Below are 9,709 nucleotides of genomic sequence, written 5' to 3'. Positions count from 1 at the left end.
AACCGAGGCTAGCTAGAGATTTTCTTGGAAATTCGATGACTTGTGTTGTTAATCACAGCTGATTTTTTTTTTGAACTGGAAATGTTACTCAGTTAATTAAGTATCCGCATGCCGAATTTGAGTATTTAAATCCCTGAATAAGCCAAGGAAGAATTTTATACAAGATAAATGGTTGCTGGAAAATTCAGCTAACCAAATGTTTGAGCTGAAAATATTGAATTGTTTTCGGACTTCACTAGTTAATGTTTGAATATTTCCCTTGGCATAAAATGGTTTCGAAACACAGGAAAAAGATGTATTTTATGATATACATGTTGTTTAGCAATGAAACATTTGATATTACGAATGATTTAACCAAAAACGTTGGTATACGAATGCTGGAAATTATCCTTGTGGTTGTCAAAGTTTGAGTAAGAATTTCCAGCTTGAATGTGAAATTATTCTTTGAATTCATAATGGTTGAGATTGCCTGGAAAATGTGGTGCTAAAATTCTATTAGAGTCGTATGGATGGTTAGACTAAAAGCCTTGTGGTTTTAAAAAGAGAAAAAGAAGCTTTTCCCCAAGTGAGCAAGAGCTTCCAGATTTTCGGGACTTCCTGACCAGTCTAGGAAAATTGCATATATCTTGGTGTAGGAAAGTCCGATTGAGGTGCCGTCAGTGGCATATGAAAATAGACTCATGGACCTTTGTTCTATAGAAATTTTATATTTTTCCGCCATGTATACTGCTGTTCGTGACTCCTCAAAGTAGACTGTCTGGTATGAATGTATTGTTTCTTTGTGAAACTAAAGTTGGATTTGGATTGAGATTTTAGCTTACTTGTGGTTTAAACTCTTGACTAAATTGTGGTTGGGAGTGATTGATGTTGTCAAGGGCTAATGATTGATGAAGCCCTTGGCCATTGGAATGATTTTATAAAGTATTACTGGATGATGGAAGTTAATTGCTGGAATGTCTTGGGGCTTTACTTTTATTTTTTATTTGTTTATAATGGGTTTTTGAAACCAAGTGCTAATGATTGATGAAGCCTTGGTTGATCATTTTATTTTATTCAGAATTGCAATTGCTGAAAGCTAGGGCAAATGATTGACGAAGCCCTAGTAATTTGCTATGTGAGTTTTGCCATATTTTGATCTATATTATGACTTCGAAATGGAATCGGAGCGGTGGAAGTTGTATCGACCTTGCGAACTCGAGTAGCTGTGATCAAAATTAATCAAACATATTTTCCAGCTAGTATTATATTATAAAAACTCCATATCTAGTGTTTTGCCTAAAACTTTCCAACTCGATAATTTCCTTTAGCTCAAACCAGCCTTGATAGCTATAGTAAATAAGTTATATAGCTTTTGGAAACTCTAAGTCTTATTTTAATTCTTTTCTTTCCTTAAGCTTTGCACTTGGATTGTTAACTATAGGAAAAGTTCCAAAATACGAGCTTTACCAATTTTAGTGAAAAGCTTGGGAGACTTGCTCGGCAAGAAACCCTATTTTAGGAAAAATAGTTTTTAAGGATAATTTTTGCAAAAGCCGTAACTTTAGGGAAATGTTCAAAGTAGCTTTCTAACATTATTGTTTAGAGATTTGTCGACTTATTTTAAGAAAAGGATACTAGTTACCCTTTATAAGGAAGAGTATCTTACGGAAAAACTATAAGAAACATTTCTTCTAAGTTTGTCAAGTTTCAACCTATGTTGACTCCTAATTTTTCTAAAGGAAGTAAACTAGTATTATATTAAACCTCGATTTATATAAGCTGAAAAACTTATAATTTCAATATTTGATATTCTAGGATATTGCGAGGACGCGGAATTCGATTCCCAATTTGACATTTGAACTTCACTCTTGGTGAGTGTCCCTGCCTGTTCTTTTCCTACCTGAATTAAGTGCTTTCTTGACTCGATATGTGATAAATTGCAAAACGAGTTTTTGATCCATCGAAATGAGCAGTGTGTACTTTATCGCACTAGCCGTTCGAGTGGTGACTTGCATGAATCATTTTTCTCGTGAATCCCTGAATCTAAAAGTAGTTATGTCGTTGGGTGAATCCCTCGACACTTGAATCTAACTACAATAACGTCGTTGGGTGAATCCCTCGACCAATTATCTACGGGTATATCTCGAGTATACTGCGTCCTTAGTCGACGTTCGGGCCCGGGACAGGGGTATGAATGGTGACGGGTTAGGATTAAAATGAGTGGATCTACATGGATTATAGGTAGTGAGAGTTGACGGAGGGTCAACTACGATAAATGGTGATCAAGCGGGGAAAATGGCTCCTGAGAGCCCCTGTATCCTACCTTGTGCTGTTATACGCTTTCTTAATTGTTTAATTTGTTTAAGTTATTACTCGCTATTTGAATTACGTGACTGCATGTTTTGGGGCACCACTGAGCTTTAGCTCACCCCATGTTTATTTGTTTTCCTTACAGGATGGGAAGTTTGAAAGTATTTGAGCAGCTTATATTTCCTATGGTTGTACTTGAACAATTTGATTGTAATTTTCGGTTTGTAATGAATTCTAAGCTAAGCATTGTATTTTTCATTTTGGGTTGCCACTTGAAGCTGGAAAAGTGTAATCTTTAATTCTAATACTCAATTTGTATGTTTGTATTGGTATATTATGTCCTTAGTCCTTGCGAGTGACGCGTGAAGTGTTTAAGAGCCGTCGATTGGCTAAGTTATATGCTGTTATCTTTGAAGCTAATGTGATGATAGAAATCGATTTATTTTCGGAAGAATCATTATTGTAATAGCTTAGGTTAATCGTCGGAAGGTTTTAGGTTAGAATGCTTGTGTGAGTCCTGGCGAGAGCTGGGCAGACGGCCCGCCAACCCTTTGGTTCGCCTTAGGGGGAAGTGGGGTCGCCACAGGCCCTCTCTCTCAAGAAAGGAAGAAAGAAAGCTCTCCAAGTTTGCTCCAATCTTGCTCCAATCTTCTAAACCAACCATTTACTCTTGATTTTGCTCCATAAGAACACTTAAGGGAGTGATAGTGAGGTATTGTGTGGAGTTATTTGGAAAGCTAAGAGGACTTGTTGCTCTCTCTCTTGTTTCTAAGGTGAGTTATGAAGAACCACTCTCCTCCCTCTAATGATGCTTAATTTATGCTTAGTGGTGGAATAAGATGCAACTTTATGGATGATTTCTTGATTTGTGGTTGAATTGATGAAGTTTTATAATTTTTGGGGATTTTTCTGTTTTAATATGAACATGATTGTGTGGCTATGTATGATGATTGGAAATGGTATGTAAGGGATATAGGAGGTGGAAAAAGTGGATAATGGCAATCAATTTCTGTTTTGGACCAAAAATTGAAAAGTTAGGGTTTATGAAGTTACATTCTGCCCGGTTTTGTAGCTCCTAGTTAGAGGCTGAATTGGCCTTGGCCTAAAACATAAAAGTTGTAGGGAATTATATTTTAGAGGTTCCTACAAAATTTCAGGTCAATCGGAGTAGTGTAACCTGATAAAAGTCGAAATTACCTTTGCTGTCCTGGTTTTACCCGAATTTGGGAATTGCTTCTGTAATTGGTTATTTTGGTTAGGAATGCTTCCGAATTGATTGTTGAGACCTTCTGATGAAATGTATCCCTTTTTCTTAGATTTCAGCAGGTTTTGGAATTTCTGGATTTGGACTTGGATAGCCTGATTTATGATGTTTCCGCTAGAATGCATTCTGTGAATCTGTTTTTGTGATTCTGGTGTAGTATCTTGCATTTCTGACCTGGTTACACTCGAAACTGGGTTGAGTGACCTTCTGTAATATTGTAGCCCTATATCTTAGCTTCGAAATGGTGGGTCTTAGACCTTCATCCGATAATTGTAGTGCCTTTGGTACCATTACCACAAAATGATGTCAAAAACTGTTTTTTCTGGTTTTGAGCTTAACTTGCATTTCCGGACTTTTCCCTAGCGTGAATTGTATTCGTACTACTTGGGGCTTATTGAATGGCTATTGAATGAACTTATATTGTGTGTGCCTTTGGGAGTGATTGAGGAAGACAAAATAAGCCTTGATGGCTGGAAAAGTAAAGAAAGACGAGGGGAAGTGCTGTCCAAATGTTTGCAGGAGCTTCGGTGCAGTCTCGGGAGATTTGCTATATCTTGATGTAGAAATGTCGGAATTGAGTTCCGTTTGTTGCGTTTCAAACTAGATTCATAGGGTTATAAACCGTGTGAATTTCCGATCCTGTTTCTATTTTTCCAATTTATGGTGATTTTTCAAAGATGACTGAAATCTTGTACCTGTTATGTCCTCCATTGGACAAAGCAGCAACTTGCGACTTGAATTCGACTGACTTACGTTCTGAATCTTACCATAGTGTTTTCTGGAAAGTTATAACCCTTTGAATGTATTTTTTCAACGGTATAACTTTTACTAATTTTGGACTTACAAAACTTGAGATATGATTTTTCATAAAAGGTTGCGCGGAACTGGAAAAAAATTCTGTTTTCCTAGTATTGATCTTGCTTTCATTATCTACTTCAAATTTGGATTGGGTCAGTCATTGTAGGAAGGGCTTCGAGGTTGTTCATGCTTTTAAGACTAATTGTTACCTTTTGCACTCCGAGGTCACCTCTTTGCTTTGCATTAATTGTTCTTTTGACTAGGCATATGGCTCGTAACCGAGTCTCACTTGCGAATTCCATACTCGGTCTTGGAGTCGAGTCTTAAGTGTTTGCCTTGCTTGTTCTAGGAGGTAACGACGAGTAAAGCCACACTTGGGAAGGAAACTTTTGAAATTATCCTTGTTTGATCAGGTGAGTGTACCACCCCCCTGAGTTATTGCTAAACTGGTTTTCTATACTTGCAACTTGCTATTTGAATATCTTCCCTGACTATTTATCTTGTATGAGACGAGGGTGTACTTTATCACACTAGTTCTCTTGCCTGTACTGAACAAACTGGAATCTATTACTTGTACTTGTTATGTACTTGCACTTGTGATGCGATCGTTTGGAAGTGAGTCCACGATCGTCCTATTAAACCTGAGCTCAACCTCATGGGGAGTTAATTAAATCAAGCCATGCAAGGGCTTGGTCGAAAAAATTGACAATCCGTGGGTGCCTGTTTTTATGGAATCTTTGAGTATTGAGACTCTTGATTCCGGTATACTCGAGTATTACCATTCCTGTTTTATTTGGCGTTCAGGCCCGGTAAGGGGGTATGAATGGTGAACGGGATTCGGCGTTAAAGCGGTGTTCTACTGGACTGGTTTTCTTTAGTTGAAAGTTGACGGAGGGTCAACGTAGTCGGATCAAGTACTGCAACGGGAAATTGGCTCCTGAGAGCCATCTGTATCCTTTCTATCTAAGTTGTTTACATATCTCCTTATTTGGTACACCTATGTGATTAATTGAGCATGAAGTTCCTTGGTCCTTGACTGTTATTATTATTTTTGGTACCTCATTGAGCTTATAGCTCACCCCGTTTTGTTATCCTTGTTTTCCTTACAGGAAAATCTTTTGGGAACAATGATGTTTGGAAGCATGAGTTGAGCTAGATATATATTCTTTTGTATAGCTCCTCAATAGATAGAAACCTTGAATGTATTTCGATCCAACAACTCCCTTTTGATTTGTAAATTTGCAATCATGTATTTATATATATATATAAAAGTGTTTAATCATGTACATGTGTTACCCCACTCGAATGTGTTCATTCTTTATGGCTACGTGGAGTTTAATGAGATTACTGAGGTTTCGGACGAGTATAGTATCCAAGTGTGAAAAGGAAAAAAAAATCGACAGGGATTTCGACAATATTATGGGTTGGCAAGTTACATTTAACTTTGAGGTTTCCCAATCGTTCGTTTTCTTTGGTTTCTATCATGCGTGCTATAGAGTTGGGAGTGATTTGACCCCGTAGTCCCGGCGAGAGTTGGGCAGGCGGTCCGCCCAACCCTTTAGTTCGCCTTAGGGGGAGGTGGGGCTGTCACAGGTGGTATCAGAGCCAGCTTCGCGTGGTCTCTGCGCGGAGTGAGCTTGGGCCAAGTGGTGTTATGGTCCCTATTCCGTGAATGTGTACGAATGTTTAAGTGCTCTTTTGAGCATAAGCTTTGGATCATGAAATGTTATAGGTTTTAAACCTTTATCATGGTACTTGGAGACAATAGATCTGTAGGTCTGGTAAGAATCTCGATTGTAGATGGATTACTCTTGGGACTGGCCAGCCCGAGTTGTGAATTATCTTATTTTGGGATTCTTGTGCCCAACTACTAAATAGCCGAGAGCCTAGGTTAGAAATGACTTGGGCGGACTAGAAATTTGATTCTATGGAACGTCATGTGATGTGTTAGGGTTTCATTACGAATGATTAACCATGCCTAAGATATAAATTGTAGAGTGTGCCCGAAACCCTAGAGAGGGACAGTTTTTAGTTGGTTGCTCTTGTACCAGTGGCTTAGTTAGTATCATGAAGGATGTGTCCTTTTGCTTGTATCCATTTGACTGCTAATGTGTGATCTGTTTGTGTTAGATGTGTTATATGTATATTGCCTACTTATATCACTTGCACCTGCATACTTTGGTTTTAATACCGTATTCGTGGTCCAACCCTAGACTGGTCAAGCCATATGGAAGGCACCCGTAGTGGACGTGGTCGTGGTCGCGGAATTAGGCAACCCACGACTGAAGGGGATACTAGGGGAACTACGTCTGAACCAAACCCTGTACCTAGGGTTGATCCGAACGTACAAGTGGCCGCAGCCATTCAACGAATGACTGACCTGTTGGCTCATGTAGTAGAACATCAAGGTCAAAATCCTAATCATCAGCCGGGAAATCCTGGTAATCATATCGAGGGTGAGGATAAAGCTCTTGAACGATTTCAGAAGTTTTTGCCACCGAAATTCCTGGGAGGACCAGACCCCGATGTGGCCGAGAGATGGTTAGAGAAGATGATTGATATCTTTGCCGCGCTACACTACACTGAGGAGCGACATGTGACATTTGCCGTCTTCCAACTGGAGGGAGCGGCCCGATCTTGGTGGAACATCATAAGGATGAAATGGGAAAGAGAACAAACCCTAAGGACGTGGGTGAATTTCATGAGAGAGTTCAACACGAAGTATTTCCCACCTCTGATCCAGGAAAAGAAGGAAGATGAGTTCATTAGGCTCCGCCAGGGAACTCAAACCGTCGTCGAATATGAGAGCCAGTTCACCAGGTTGTCCAAGTTCGCTCCCGAGCTTATCGTGACTGAGCAAAGGAGGGTAAGGCGTTTCGTCCAAGGATTAAACGTTGAGATTCAGAAGGACTTGGCCGTGGCCCAACTTAATACTTTTAGTGATGCGGTGGAGAAAGCTCAACGAGTTGAAAGTGCGAGGTTACAAGTTAAGAATTTTCAAGTCAAGAAAAGGGGATTTCCTGGAAGCCGTTCGGAGCAAGGAGATAAAAGTACACCTCCTAAGATTGGAAGGGGAAACGGAGGAGTACAACTACCTGGGATGTCAAGTGGTGCCTTACAAAAAGGCTCAGTCTCCACTTCCCGTGGTCCCTGCGGGTACTGTGGGAAGCCAAATCACACGGAGGAGGTCTGCTGGAAGAAAGGAGGAAAATGTCTGCGTTGTGGGAGCGCAGATCATCAAATTGCAAATTGCCCAGGCCGAGCACGAGAAGGGAGTACGAGGCAACAGCCAACCCTGACCAGTCGAAGGGGGAAAAGAATGGATCGAAAGTGTCAGTTAGGGTGTACTCCTTAGAACAACATCAAGTCTCTGACCCATTTGAGGACGTGGAAGGTAAGATTCTGGTATTCCACCGTTTGCTCATTGGTTGCAATTTGGGAAGGAAGAATTCAAAGAGCTCGGCTAGTAAAGGCAATGATAGGGAATTTCAAGGACGAAATTCTTTTAAGGGGGAGAGAGTGTGAGAGCCCGTAAATTTTCTTATTTTCTAGGCTTTACTTTATTTTGCACGCCTTTTATGCATTTTCTTTATTAGGAAAATTTTCCAGATAATTTTTATGAGCAAATAGAGTTTTCAAGTTATTTTTCTACTATCGGTGAGGTTTTGAGAAATTAAGAATGTATACCGGACGTGGGACCCACTAGTGCGAAAAGTTCGGAAAAATTCGGCCAACTAGGTTAAGTTTTGGATACTGGATTTAATTTACCGGGTGTTAAGAGATAAGTAGAGGATGCTAAGTGGATTGGTATAAGAGAGACAAAAGTTAGGCAAGTCATTAATGAGTTGACAAGTGTCACCATTTGGTTGGAGGGACTTATAAGACCACTATTCATTTTCTTACCATTGACCAAATAAATCACAAAACTTCACCATTTCCTTCTTCTCTAGTGCCCGGCTCTCTCTCTCAAGAAAGGAAGAAAGAAAGCTCTCCAAGTTTGCTCCAATCTTGCTCCAATCTTCTAAACCAACCATTTACTCTTGATTTTGCTCCATAAGAACACTTAAGGGAGTGATAGTGAGGTATTGTGTGGAGTTATTTGGAAAGCTAAGAGGACTTGTTGCTCTCTCTCTTGTTTCTAAGGTGAGTTATGAAGAACCACTCTCCTCCCTCTAATGATGCTTAATTTATGCTTAGTGGTGGAATAAGATGCAACTTTATGGATGATTTCTTGATTTGTGGTTGAATTGATGAAGTTTTATAATTTTTGGGGATTTTTCTGTTTTAATATGAACATGATTGTGTGGCTATGTATGATGATTGGAAATGGTATGTAAGGGATATAGGAGGTGGAAAAAGTGGATAATGGCAATCAATTTCTGTTTTGGACCAAAAATTGAAAAGTTAGGGTTTATGAAGTTACATTCTGCCCGGTTTTGTAGCTCCTAGTTAGAGGCTGAATTGGCCTTGGCCTAAAACATAAAAGTTGTAGGGAATTATATTTTAGAGGTTCCTACAAAATTTCAGGTCAATCGGAGTAGTGTAACCTGATAAAAGTCGAAATTACCTTTGCTGTCCTGGTTTTACCCGAATTTGGGAATTGCTTCTGTAATTGGTTATTTTGGTTAGGAATGCTTCCGAATTGATTGTTGAGACCTTCTGATGAAATGTATCCCTTTTTCTTAGATTTCAGCAGGTTTTGGAATTTCTGGATTTGGACTTGGATAGCCTGATTTATGATGTTTCCGCTAGAATGCATTCTGTGAATCTGTTTTTGTGATTCTGGTGTAGTATCTTGCATTTCTGACCTGGTTACACTCGAAACTGGGTTGAGTGACCTTCTGTAATATTGTAGCCCTATATCTTAGCTTCGAAATGGTGGGTCTTAGACCTTCATCCGATAATTGTAGTGCCTTTGGTACCATTACCACAAAATGATGTCAAAAACTGTTTTTTCTGGTTTTGAGCTTAACTTGCATTTCCGGACTTTTCCCTAGCGTGAATTGTATTCGTACTACTTGGGGCTTATTGAATGGCTATTGAATGAACTTATATTGTGTGTGCCTTTGGGAGTGATTGAGGAAGACAAAATAAGCCTTGATGGCTGGAAAAGTAAAGAAAGACGAGGGGAAGTGCTGTCCAAATGTTTGCAGGAGCTTCGGTGCAGTCTCGGGAGATTTGCTATATCTTGATGTAGAAATGTCGGAATTGAGTTCCGTTTGTTGCGTTTCAAACTAGATTCATAGGGTTATAAACCGTGTGAATTTCCGATCCTGTTTCTATTTTTCCAATTTATGGTGATTTTTCAAAGATGACTGAAATCTTGTACCTGTTATGTCCTCCATTGGACAAAGCAGC

This window comes from Coffea eugenioides, unplaced genomic scaffold (assembly GCF_003713205.1).
Source record: "Coffea eugenioides isolate CCC68of unplaced genomic scaffold, Ceug_1.0 ScVebR1_45;HRSCAF=242, whole genome shotgun sequence".
Taxonomy (NCBI): Eukaryota; Viridiplantae; Streptophyta; class Magnoliopsida; order Gentianales; family Rubiaceae; genus Coffea; species Coffea eugenioides.
This window is presented reverse-complemented; position numbering follows the sequence as displayed.